Genomic DNA, 14,416 nt, shown 5'->3' with positions numbered 1-14,416 from the left:
CGGCCTAAGATCATCTTTTTTATTTCATCAAACATTTGGGCAATATAGTGTGTTTTAGTGCATTAAAATGTAAAAAAGTGTGTTTTTTCCCCAAAAAATGCGTTTGAAAAATCGCTGCGCAAATACTGTGTGAAAAAAAAAAATTAAACACCCACCATTTTAATCTGTAGGGCATTTGCTTTAAAAAAATATATAATGTTTGGGGGTTCAAAGTAATTTTCTTGCAAAAAAAAATAATTTTTTTCATGTAATCAAAAAGTGTCAGAAAGGGCTTTGTCTTCAAGTGGTTAGAAGAGTGGATGATGTGTGACATAAGCTTCTAAATGTTGTGCATAAAATGCCAGGACAGTTCAAACCCCCCCCAAATGACCCCATTTTGGAAAGTAGACACCCCAAGCTATTTGCTGAGAGGCATGTCGAGTCCATGGAATATTTTATATTGTGACACAAGTTGCGGGAAAGAGACAAATTATTATTTTTTTTTTTTTTTTTTTTTTGCACAAAGTTGTCACTAAATGATATATTGCTCAAACATGCAATGGGAATATGTGAAATTACACCCCAAAATACATTCTGTTGCTTCTCCTGAGTACGGGGATACCACATGTGTGAGACTTTTTGGGAGCCTAGCCACGTATGGGACCCCGAAAACCAAGCACCGCCTTTAGGCTTTCTAAGGGCGTAAATTTTTGATTTCACTCTTCACTGCCTATCACAGTCTCGGAGGCCATGGAATGCCCAGGTGGCACAAACCCCCCCCAAATGACCCCATTTTGGAAAGTAGACACCCCAAGCTATTTGCTGAGAGGTATAGTGAGTATTTTGCAGACCTCACTTTTTGTCACAAAGTTTTGAAAATTAAAAAAAGAAAAAAAAAATTTTTTTTTTTGTCTTTCTTCATTTTCAAAAACAAATGAGAGCTGCAAAATACTCACCATGCCTCTCAGCAAATAGCTTGGGGTGTCTACTTTCCAAAATGGGGTCATTTGGGGGGGGTTTGTGCCACCTGGGCATTCCATGGCCTCCGAAACTGTGATAGGCAGTGAAGAGTGAAATCAAAAATGTACACCCTTAGAAATCCTGAAGGCGGTGATTGGTTTTCGGGGTCCCGTACGCGGCTAGGCTCCTAAAAAGTCCCACACATGTGGTATCCCCGTACTCAGGAGAAGCAACAGAATGTATTTTGGGGTGCAATTCCACATATGCCCATGACCTGTGTGAGCAATATATCATTTAGTGACAACTTTGTGAAAAAAAAAAATAAATAAATAAATAAATTGTCACTTTCCCGCAACTTGTGTCAAAATATAAAATATTCCATGGACTCAACATGCCTCTCAGCAAATAGCTTGGGGTGTCTACTTTCCAAAATGGGGTCATTTGGGGGGGGTTTGTGCCATCTGGGCATTTTATGGCCTTCAAAACTGTGATAGGTAGTGAGGAGTAAAATCAAAAATGTACGCCCTTAGAAATCCTGAAGGCAGTGATTGGTTTTCGGGGCCCCGTATGCGGCTAGGCTCCCAAAAAGTCCCACACATGTGGTATCCCCATACTCAGGAGAAGCAGCTAAATGTATTTTGGGGTGCAATTCCACATATGCCCATGGCCTGTGTGAGCAATATATCATTTAGTGACAACTTTTTGTAATTTTTTTTTTTTTTTTTTCATTATTCAATCACTTGGGACAAAAAAAATGAATATTCAATGGGCTCAACATGCCTCTCAGCAATTTCCTTGGGGTGTCTACTTTCCAAAATGGGGTCATTTGTGGGGGTTTTGTACTGCCCTGTCATTTTAGCACCTCAAGAAATGACATAGGCAGTCATAAATTAAAGACTGTGTAAATTCCAGAAAATGTACCCTAGTTTGTAGGCGCTATAACTTTTGCGCAAACCAATAAATATACACTTATTGACATTTTTTTTACCAAAGACATGTGGCCAAATACATTTTGGCCTAAATGTATGACTAAAATTGAGTTTATTGGATTTTTTTTAGAACAAAAAGTAGAAAATATCATTTTTTTTCAAAATTTTCGGTCTTTTTCCGTGTATAGCGCAAAAAATAAAAACGGCAGAGGTGATCAAATACCATCAAAAGAAAGCTCTATTTGTGGGAAGAAAAGGACGCAAATTTCGTTTGGTTACAGCATTGCATGACCGCGCAATTAGCAGTTAAAGCGACGCAGTGCCAAATTGTAAAAAGTGCTCTGGTCAGGAAGGGGGTAAATCCTTCCGGGGCTGAAGTGGTTAAAGAGCACCTGTTATTTCAGATCCATCTGAAAAATCCATCCGTCAGCGGGCATCCACTCACCTGCTGCCGCCACGTCTCTCACCTTGTTGTGTCACTGCCTCATCACCAGCTGTCCCATTAAAGAGAATGGGACTGTCGGTGAGTCAACAGCGGGTCAGAGGAGGAGCCGCTGCAGGACAGGGATGACAGTTGCTCTTTAAAAATTATGATTTAAATTGAGTTGATGTAAATCAAGCCATTTTACTTGTGATTTAAATGGTGATTTAAATCAAATCCACCCTGGTCCAAAGTGTTAATATTTTGTGTGGCCACCATTATTTTCCAGCACTACCTTAACCCTCTTGGTCATGGAGTTTACCAGAGCTTCACTGGTTGCCACTGGAGTCCTCTTCCACTCCTCCATGAGGACATCACGGAGCTGGTGGATGTTAGGAGACCTTGCACTCTTCCACCTTCTGTATGAGGATGCCCCACAGATGCTCAATAGGGTTTAGGCCTGGGGACATGCTTGGCCAGTCCATCACCTTTACCCTCAGCTTCTTTAGCAAGGCAGTGGTCATCTTGGAGGTGTGTTTGGGGTTGTTATGTTGGAATACTGCCCTGCGGTCCAGTCTCCGAAGGGAGGGGATCATGCTCTGCTTCAGTACGTCACAATGCATGTTGCCATTCATGGTTCCCTCAATGAACTGTAGCTCCCCAGTACCGGCAGCACTCGTGCAGCCCCAGACCATGACAATTCCACCACCATGCTTGACTGTAGGCAAGACACACTTGTCTTTGTACTCCTCACCTGGTTGCCGCCACACACACTTGACACCATCTGAACCAAATACATTTATCTTGATATCATCAGACCACAGGACATGGTTCCAGTAATACATGTCCTTAGTCTGCTTGTCTTCAGCAAACTGTTTATGGGCTTTCTTGTGCATCACTTTTAGAAGAGGCTTCCTTCTGGGACGACAGCCATGCAGACCAATTTGATGCAGTGTGTGGCATATGGTCTGAGCACTGACAGGCTGACCCCCCACCCCTTCAACCTCTGCAGCAAAGCTGGCAGAACTCATACGTCTATTTCCCGAAGACAACCTCTGGATATGACGCTGAGCACGTGCACTCGACTTATTTGGTTGACCATGGCTAGGCCTGTTCTGAGTGGAACCTGTCCTGTTAAACCGCTGTATGGTCTTGGCCCACGTGCTACAGCTCAGTTTCAGGGTCTTGGCAATCTTCTTAAAGCCTAGGCCATCTTTATGTAGAGCAACAATTCTTTTTTTCAGATCCTCAGAGAGTTTTTTGCCATGAGGTTCCATGTTGAACTTCCAGTGACCAGTATGAGAGAGTGAGAGCGATAACACCAAATTTAACACACCTGCTCCCTATTCACACTTGAGACCTTGTAATACTGACGAGTCACATGACACCGGGGAGGAAAAATGGCTAATTGGGCCCAATTTGGACATTTTCACTTAGAGGTGTACTCACTTTTGTTGCCAGCAGTTTAGATATTAATGGCTGTGTGTTGAGTTATTTTGAGGGGACAGCAAATTTACACTGTTATACAAGCTGTACACTCACTACTTTACATTGTAGCAAAGTGTCATTTCTTCAGTGTTGTCACATGAAAAGATATAATAAAATATTTACAAAAATGTGAGGGGTGTACTCACTTTTGTGAGATACTGTACAAGCTCATTATGCCTTTGTCTAGCAGGTTGTTTTTTTTTGAGCGTTTACAACCACTTTAAAGTCCAAATGACCATTGTGAAAAAGGTTTTAAAAAAATATTTAAAATTAATTATTTACATTGAGATTTATTAGTAACCGTATGCCGGAAGCATAAGAGCAATGTCAGGCAATATTTAAAAGGCAGGTGACTGGAATTCTTCTTCTACCTTAACTGTCTACAGAGAGGAACTTTATATTTCTGTGGATAAAACATTCCACGTGTTAACCATTTCCACTGGCACTGTGTACACTGTGGGCTTCTACCATCACTGCAATACATCCTTCAAATAACCTGTACTAAATACAAGTTAATCATGTTATTGTCCAGCCTCACATTAATAAATAATTGAACTTCTCATCAAATAATGTGAGATTGAAAACCAGAATGACAACTAAAGGCAATGCAAGGAGAGAGGGTGCAAAGCAGAAAAAGAATGGGGGGGGGGGGGGGGGGGGGCGGCATACTGTAGATGTAGCTGTGATGGATAACCCAGGAGGAGGTTGGCGTATCGGTAATCATATTACCACGCTCGTGTGCTTATTACATTGAGACAAGTTTTATCACAAGAGATTTCTCTTATTGTGAAGCATTCTTTACTAGCAGGACAATATTTGCTGCATCAGCCAAATAAAAAAAAAAAGAAATCAGTCTCTTTATAACCAGAATTATCCTTAAAGCCGCACAAAGAATCAGCTGACCCATTGGCTAATCTCATAAGGCAAAGAAACAGCAATGTCAAACAGTAGAAATCAGTGACCCAGAGAAGCCAGATTACAACTTTCAGCAGTCAGATGTTTGTCTGGGAAATGAAAGATGATTTCTGGTTGGATTGAAGATAAACCCAACAAGAATGTAACACTGTATATTACCATCATTAGATGTGGTGGCTGCACTAGTTCTTTTTCTTAGGATTTTTTTTCACCTGATGATCTGGCCGGTAAACACACTTCCTTAGGCCCCTTTTATATGATTGGCCCACTCGGATCCAGCTGTCCGTTTTTCAGGCAGATCTGAGAGGGCCACACATTGACTTCTATGGGCAGGTGGATGCCAGGGGAGAAGTGTCCGCTGACACCCGCCTGCCAAGATCCGCTCAAAACAGACTGATGGCGATGCGATTCGTTCACCGTCTGTCCAATCTTCGCATGACAAGAGAGTGAAACATCAGTGCAAAGCCCAGAAATGACATAGGAAATGCAATAATTTGTGGAAACTTCATTAGTCCAGGGCAGGTAATGAAAGTCTAATTCTGATTGGCTGTGATAGGTTATTGTTCTTTGCACTACTAAATGATCCCCATCCAGGCTTATTAATTAAAACTGTGCAATGATAGTAGTATTGTGTCTCTTAAAAAAAGAGGAAGTAAACTTCCTTTACTGACGTTTACCTATAGATAAGCCAATAATAAGGCTTATCTATAGGTAGTGTAAATATCTCCTAAACTTGCACTGTTTAAAAGATATTCACATTACATGCAGCCAGTGAATCACTGGTGCATGCGCTCTAGAGGAACGGCAACCCGTACCATTTCTTCAGAGCCCTGTGCCGGGAACAGAAGCTCCTGCACATGGCGGGAGTGCAGTTATTGCAGCTCTGGCCAATCACAGAGCTGGACCCTGCGAACCTGGAAGCAACAGGCGAAGATGGAATTGGCTGCAGCGCTGACCTTGCGGCACTGGAACAGTATACTAGATCATTGTGACTTTGCCTTGCAGGAAAAAATTTTTAAAAAAAGTCCAGCGGTATACAACCGCTTGAAGGCTGGGTTCACACCAGTGCGAATTGGATGAGAGTTTCTTCGCATCCAATTCGCCTAGCAGGAGATTATGACTGGCTCTTTATGGAGCCGGTTCAAATATCTCCGCATCGGATCCGGTGCCAATTGCACAGGAGTCCTATGCGTCTTCTGGTCTGAATTCAGCCCAAAATTCGGGCTGAAATCGCACCTGAAACAATGAATGGAGACGCACCGGACTACTGCCGTGTGAACCCAGCCTAGGCCGGCCATAGATGGTTTAGCAGGGACTGGCTGAGAGTCAATCCATCCATGGGCAGGCCGATTGTACCCAGGTCGATCGACTTAGGTACAACCAGCATGTCAGATTTTTTTGACATACAGTGCATCCGGAAAGTATTCACATTGCTTCACTTTTTCCACATTTTATGTTGTTACAGCTTTATTCCAAAATGGATTAAATTCATTTTCCTCAAAATTCTACAAACAAAAACCCTTTCTTAACCCGCCCCAGACTGACCCTCTGCCAGTATATGTGTGTAGGACGTCTCTAACCTCTACACAGAAAAGACACCCCGGTGAGGCATCCCTAGGACTCCAGAGTACAGTTGGGATCTCCCTATCATCCGCCAGGGGGCAACTTTTAAGCTTTCTTGACTCATACAGCATGCTGCTTTGGGTCCCAACTTTTCGGTAAGCCTCCATTTCATATGGGTGGTGGTATCTGCACATCTTTATCTGTTGCATCAAACCCCGGAGAAGGTCACAAGATTGTTTATATAATTTTATTTCCATTTTTGGATTTCCATTTTTTTCTCCTGATTGGCACGGCTGCCACCAGACTTATAAAGCCTTATAGCATCAACCATCTTTATGCCCAATATTCATGATTTGTTTCCATCATTCGGGGGACTATTTTGACCTTTTGTGTTCACTATACACTCACGTGGTGATTATTAGTGTCTCACTATCAAGATGGACTGTTGGATTTATTTATGATGGACACTTATTGTTTATATATTAATATTCATAATTGTTCACTTTTTTCTTGAATCACTTTGAATTTATAGCGCTGCACCCACTTTATATAAAATACCCCATAATGACAAAGTGAAAGAAGTTTGTTTCAAATCACTCACAGCGCCGGAGCCGCGAACCCAGAAGACACGCCGAGGGCAAAATGTCAGCTCCCTCGGCGTGGACCAGGATTAGATACCGACGCCTCATTTTAAGGTAAGTATTTCATAATGAGCTAGTATGCGGTGCATACTAGCTCATTATGCCTTTGGCTTACAGTTTTTTTTTTTTTTTTAAGATTCTTTTTTTCTGTGGGTATACAACCGCTTTAAATGACCATACACACAGCAATATGATCAATTAGCATGTATAAAGAATCTGTAGCCTGCCATGGCAGACTTCTTGAAATGCCAATCACCTGTCTCTGGCTTTACTACTTTCTGAGTCAATGATCAGGAATAAGTAGGCAACATGTAAAGTCAGAACTCCACACTGGACACCCATTCCAGCCAAGCAGGCAGCATTTTCAGGTCAGAATTGGCAGCCTTCTTAATTCTCCCTATACAGGTTCCCAAGAACCCAGAGCTGCCCATATCCTGCCATCCCATGCCATGTCACAAAGGAAGCCTATACTGAGAATAAATAAGAATTGCCATGACTGACCCCCTTCGGAAGATGCTAGTTTCCTGGCTGTGATGCTCATCCACTGACTGCAATTCTCTCACAGTTATTAACCTGGAACAAGCATGCAGTAACAGAAATCAGACCTTCTCATCTACCTGCCAGTTCCAGGCCAGTGACTTGGACTACTGGAGCCAGATGATCAGCACAGGACAAGCACTCCACACCTCACTTCAGGTTTACATGAAACACCAGCAAAGTGTCTCCGGCTCTGACAAGCACAATCCTGAACACATCTAGAAGGGAATATCAGAGGCACAAGATTATATTAACCCTTCTGTCACCATTGCTTTTTGACACCTAGGATCAGTTAACTTTACAATAACTATTACTAATTTTCAGTTTGACATCAGGCCTGACAAATAGGATCATGCACAGGTGCGCATTCCTAGTCCTCTGCTGCAGGAATAAAGCAAACCTTTCATGCCAAACAGCCTCGCCCCTTGCCCCACACAGATGTCACATGGGGAGCGGCGTGTCTGTCTGTGCGGCATCCCTACTGACAGCAATGAGACTTCCTGCACAGAACATGTTCTTCCCCCTGCAGGTACACCTGACCTTCATATAGGGCACCAAATAATACACTCCATGTGAATGAGATCTACAGTGGATGTAAATCCTCACATATACCCAGTGAAGTGACTGGCCACAGGTGATACACAGGGATGAAACAAATCTCCCTACATAAGTTGTACCTGTTTATCTGCAGCCCTCTCCAAGGGGGGCAGAGTGCTGAAGTTGAGGAGAGTTCTGAGAGATGATTGGAGGGAAGAGACACCCCCCCCCCACACACACAGAAACAGAGATGAGGGTGTCAATCAGCTGGAAATGTCCCTCCCCTGTCACCTTTTTCTATTGGTGTCAGGAGAACTTGTCAGAAGTGACTCATGCTAATAGCTGAGGAACAAAGCAGCAGACAGAAATGACACTTCGCCCCCATTCACATTGGAGAGACTTGTCATGCAATCTGACAGATCAAATCACATGACAAGTGGCAGCCTATTGCCGGCAAATCGCTGTTCAAATCGGTGCAACACTGACTTTGTGGTGCCGCAATAATTTGAAAAAGTAGTACAAAAAAGTAGTACATGCACCACTTTTGGTGATTTTGGGAGTGAATTGAATAGACATTTGTGCATGAAGCCGCACAGATGTCTTCAAAGTCACACTGCGATGTGACTTAGAAATCGCACAATTTGAAAGCCTTAGTCAATATGAACGGGGGCCTAGTGTTCTGGATTGAGACAAGTACACTCTATAGAGGGATATGCTTTGGTCATATTTCAGGTCTGAGGTTTACAACCACTTTAAGCCCTACTTCAGTACAAGATCAGAGCGATTTGCACTGCTGAATTCATTGCAACTTCATTTAACAAAAGTCTATGCAAGTCGCAATGAAATTTAATGAAATCGATAGCCTATTCGATCGCTATGACACACGATGCAGCTGATTTGTATCAACAGTTGGAAAATACGATTGTTAGTTTTCAATCTCATCTCAGATTTCACCATACAACCTCATAACCCGACAGATCAAAGCATGATCAGATTCCTGGATAAAGCATGTCGGTGCTGCTGATACAACACAATCGATCATTTTCCACCCTGGCCGATGGACTCAGTTTAGTTACATTGCATGTAAACGATCACCTTGTAAAACAACCCATTCAGTTTAAAATAGAAATGAAAGGCAAAACATTTTTGTATAGATATAAAAACAAAAACATAAATACAGTTTTCCCCTTTTGAGAAGTGATCACATTCCCTCTGTTGTGGCAGCATAAGAGCTGGGGGAGGAGAAGCAACAGCACACTGAGCTTCCCAGTGAATGGCTGTGCAAGCGGGAGGTGTGTCAGGACAAGTCTGATTATTCTAGAAGAACATACTGAGGTCCCAGAATAGCTAGAGAACTGACCACACTGTGCTCTCCTGCTTAGTGTGGTCAGTTTTTAATAGGAAAGCAGAGGGACTGGCAGGAACACCAGAGATGTCACATAAAGGAAGCAATACAAAGAGAACAGGAGGCTTCCTCATACAAGTACTTGGTACAACAGGCACAGATCAGGAATATGAAGTGTTGGGGTAACAGACGCTTTAAATGTGATCTAGATGGAGTCTAAATTGATTGGAAGGAAGTTCTGCCAATTTGATGGCTTTGACTGAATTGCATGTCGATTGGATGACAAATGATGTGTATGTGGCCACCATTACTGACCGATCTGCAGTTACCAAATACAGTTTAGGTAGATCCTCAGAATACAGATCCGATCGTCTATATCCAATCACTACACTGATGTTGGTAGATACGGGTCCCCATACACATTACAATCTGACAGTACAGGCAACCTTAGAGTTACCAAAACCAAGTAATATGGGGGTGTGCCTAAACCAGACAATCAGCCAATCAGGCGAGCCCTTGTACTCAATAAGCGCTGGTTCACATGAACAGTTTCTTGAGTTGCACAGAGTCACATGACAAGGGAAAACACATTCTATCCAATGGAGCTGATCTCATCAATGCCACTCTTCACGGGGAAACATCAGAAAAGGTTCCTAGGCTACTTTGCTGTGATTTGGCCATAAAGAATATACAAAGTCACATCACATGAGTGAGAGTGTGATCGCACCTTAGAGGAGATCGTACAATCAGATTGTAACGTGTATTGGGAGCTTTATAAAAACATACTGCAGTCACCAGAGGATTGATCTGTCAGACTAAAGATGGGCAGAATTTCAAGAGTTACAAATCTTTCCCAACCAATCAGCAACAACACACAATGAGCATCACCAATACAACCAATCCTGCCCCATACACTGTACAATATCATACAAGAACATTGGGGGGGGGGGGGGGAGGTGAAGAAGACCGGAGCAGACAAAATCTGCAGCAGCTGTGCATTGGAACCAATCAGCTTTTAGCTTCTCCAGTCATCCTTTAAAAGCTGGAATCTGATTGGCTGCCAGGCACAGTTGCTCCAGCCTTAGCATCCCTTCCCCCCTTGTATGGTACAGACATCTCCACTAATGTATAGAGAGGTGTGGGGGGAGGAGCTGTAACTGGTTGCCATGGGTTACCACACTCGGCACATCCCCCCTCCGCTCTGAGGACGTGTGTCCATAGAGAGACCTGTAAGCCCCGCACCGCTCTGACATTGCCGTCCGCTCCTAGAGAGCACATGCAGCATCCATCCATCCCTCCCCCCTCCTCCTCCGTACACCCGGCTACAGACCCACATCCCCTTCATAGAGAGCCCCCCATACACCGGCTCCCCTCCCCCCTTCATACCCCTATATACACCCAGACACATCCTCACCAATATTTACAGCATCGGCCGCGGTCACTCCGCATACGCTCCACACTTCCTGTTGCGTCCCCTCCCCACTACTCTCCGGCCCCCCCCCCTCTCCTCAAAACCACGCCCCCGAGAGGCCGGCCGACGGAGCAGACTGGGCGGGCATCCGAGAGCTGATTGGCTGCGACGCCTCCACGTGTGCACTTCGCCCCATGTCTGCCCCGCCCACCAGGGAGACTGGGACCTTGACTCCTTGGCAACCGCAGACATGGAAACAATGAAAGTGATGCGGTCGGGAGGGAATTGGGGAGAGAGGGGCGTGTCCGGGCTGGATGTGTGTGACGGGATCGGAGTGCTGCAAGACTCATTCTTCTTCTTCCCTATGGAGTGTGTTCTATGGAGGACGGGGGACACGTGTGCGGGGATCTCCGAGAACATCGCACTGATATCCGGGCCTCACACCCTCCACTCCGATCCAGGACACTCCACTCCGGGCCTCACACCCTCCACTCTGGCCCAAGACCCTCCACTCTGGCCCAAGACCCTCCACTCTGGCCCAAGACCCTCCACCCTGGCCCTCACACCCTCCAGTCCGGCCCAAGACCCTCCACTCCGGGCCTCACACCCTCAACTCCGATCCAAGACCCTCAACTCCGATCCAAGACCCTCAACTCCGATCCAAGACCCTCAACTCCGATCCAAGACCCTCAACTCCGATCCAAGACCCTCCACTCCGATCCAAGACCCTCCACTCCGGGCCTCACACCCTCCACTCCGATCCAAGACCCTCCACTCCGGGCCTCACACCCTCCACTCCGATCCAAGACCCTCCACTCCGGGCCTCACACCCTCCACTCCGATCCAAGACCCTCCACTCCGATCCAAGACCCTCCACTCCGATCCAAGACCCTCCACTCCGATCCAAGACCCTCCACTCTGGCCCAAGACCCTCCACTCTGGCCCAAGACCCTCCACTCTGGCCCAAGACCCTCCACCCTGGCCCTCACACCCTCCACTCCGATCCAAGACCCTCCACTCCGATCCAAGACCCTCCACTCCGGCCCAAGACCCTCCACTCCGGCCCAAGACCCTCCACTCCGGCCCAAGACCCTCCACTCCGGCCCAAGACCCTCCACTCCGGCCCAAGACCCTCCACTCCGGCCCAAGACCCTCCACTCTGGCCCAAGACCCTCCACTCTGGCCCAAGACCCTCCACCCTGGCCCTCACACCCTCCACTCCGATCCAGGACTCTCCACTCCGGGCCTCACACCCTCCACTCCGATCCAAGACCCTCCACTCCGATCCAAGACCCTCCACTCCGATCCAAGACCCTCCACTCCGATCCAAGACCCTCCACTCCGATCCAAGACCCTCCACTCCGATCCAAGACCCTCCACTCCGATCCAAGACCCTCCACTCTGGCCCAAGACCCTCCACCCTGCCCTCACACCCTCCACTCCGATCCAGGACTCTCCACTCCGGGCCTCACACCCTCCAGTCCGACCCAAGACCCTCCACTCCGATCCAAGACCCTCCACTCCGATCCAAGACCCTCCACTCCGATCCAAGACCCTCCACTCCGATCCAAGACCCTCCACTCCGGCCCAAGACCCTCCACTCCGGCCCAAGACCCTCCACTCCGATCCAAGACCCTCCACTCTGATCCAAGACCCTCCACTCTGGGCCAAGACCCTCCACTCTGGGCCAAGACCCTCCACTCTGGGCCAAGACCCTCCACTCTGGGCCAAGACCCTCCACTCTGGGCCAAGACCCTCCACTCTGGGCCAAGACCCTCCACTCTGGGCCAAGACCCTCCACTCTGGGCCAAGACCCTCCACTCTGGGCCAAGACCCTCCACTCTGGCCAAAGACCCTCCACCCTGGCCCTCACACCCTCCACTCCGATCCAGGACTCTCCACTCCGGGCCTCACACCCTCCAGTCCGACCCAAGACCCTCCACTCCGATCCAAGACCCTCCACTCCGATCCAAGACCCTCCACTCCGATCCAAGACCCTCCACTCCGATCCAAGACCCTCCACTCCGATCCAAGACCCTCCACTCCGATCCAAGACCCTCCACTCCGATCCAAGACCCTCCACTCTGGCCCAAGACCCTCCACCCTGGCCCTCACACCCTCCACTCCGATCCAGGACTCTCCACTCCGGGCCTCACACCCTCCAGTCCGACCCAAGACCCTCCACTCCGATCCAAGACCCTCCACTCCGATCCAAGACCCTCCACTCCGATCCAAGACCCTCCACTCCGATCCAAGACCCTCCACTCCGATCCAAGACCCTCCACTCCGGCCCAAGACCCTCCACTCCGGCCCAAGACCCTCCACTCCGGCCCAAGACCCTCCACTCTGGCCCAAGACCCTCCACTCTGGCCCAAGACCCTCCACTCTGGCCCAAGACCCTCCACTCTGGCCCAAGACCCTCCACTCTGGCCCAAGACCCTCCACTCTGGCCCAAGACCCTCCACTCTGGCCCAAGACCCTCCACTCTGGCCCAAGACCCTCCACTCTGGCCCAAGACCCTCCACTCTGGCCCAAGACCCTCCACTCTGGCCCAAGACCCTCCACTCTGGCCCTCACACCCTCCACTCTGGCCCTCACACCCTCCACTCCGATCCAGGACTCTCCACTCCGGGCCTCACACCCTCCAGTCCGACCCAAGACCCTCCACTCCGATCCAAGACCCTCCACTCCGATCCAAGACCCTCCACTCCGATCCAAGACCCTCCACTCCGATCCAAGACCCTCCACTCCGATCCAAGACCCTCCACTCCGATCCAAGACCCTCCACTCCGATCCAAGACCCTCCACTCTGGCCCAAGACCCTCCACTCTGGCCCAAGACCCTCCACTCTGGCCCAAGACCCTCCACTCTGGCCCAAGACCCTCCACTCTGGCCCAAGACCCTCCACTCTGGCCCAAGACCCTCCACTCTGGCCCAAGACCCTCCACTCTGGCCCAAGACCCTCCACTCTGGCCCAAGACCCTCCACTCTGGCCCAAGACCCTCCACTCTGGCCCAAGACCCTCCACTCTGGCCCAAGACCCTCCACTCTGGCCCAAGACCCTCCACTCTGGCCCAAGACCCTCCACTCTGGCCCAAGACCCTCCACTCTGGCCCAAGACCCTCCACTCTGGCCCAAGACCCTCCACTCTGGCCCAAGACCCTCCACTCTGGCCCAAGACCCTCCACTCTGGCCCTCACACCCTCCACTCTGGCCCTCACACCCTCCACTCTGGCCCTCACACCCTCCACTCCGATCCAGGACTCTCCACTCCGGGCCTCACACCCTCCAGTCCGACCCAAGACCCTCCACTCCGACCCAAGACCCTCCACTCCGATCCAAGACCCTCCACTCCGATCCAAGACCCTCCACTCCGATCCAAGACCCTCCACTCCGATCCAAGACCCTCCACTCCGATCCAAGACCCTCCACTCCGATCCAAGACCCTCCACTCCGATCCAAGACCCTCCACTCCGATCCAAGACCCTCCACTCCGATCCAAGACCCTCCACTCCGATCCAAGACCCTCCACTCTGGCCCAAGACCCTCCACTCTGGCCCAAGACCCTCCACTCTGGCCCAAGACCCTCCACTCTGGCCCAAGACCCTCCACTCTGGCCCAAGACCCTCCACTCTGGCCCAAGACCCTCCACTCTGGCCCAAGACCCTCCACTCTGGCCCAAGACCCTCC

At 48.5% G+C, this 14,416-nt stretch overlaps 1 protein-coding gene across 2 annotated transcripts in view; it reads right to left on the bottom strand.

Moving 5' to 3' along the window:
* Positions 1–10,875, bottom strand: part of SESTD1 (SEC14 and spectrin domain containing 1) — a 233,618-nt gene extending 222,743 nt beyond the window's left edge. The window contains exon 1 of one of the 2 annotated variants that reach the window (XM_073633758.1): positions 10,730–10,875. The gene's annotated coding sequence lies outside the window, so the exon portion shown is untranslated. Of the gene's footprint in view, positions 1–7,513; positions 7,533–10,729 lie in introns of those variants that run through there. The other variant, XM_073633760.1, reaches the window with a different exon arrangement.
* Between the last annotated feature and the right edge of the window lie 3,541 nt (positions 10,876–14,416).

This window comes from Aquarana catesbeiana, linkage group LG06 (genome assembly GCF_042186555.1).
Source record: "Aquarana catesbeiana isolate 2022-GZ linkage group LG06, ASM4218655v1, whole genome shotgun sequence".
NCBI lineage: Eukaryota > Metazoa > Chordata > Amphibia > Anura > Ranidae > Aquarana > Aquarana catesbeiana.
Note: the sequence above shows the minus strand (reverse complement) of the source record. Positions and strands in the feature narration are given on the sequence as shown.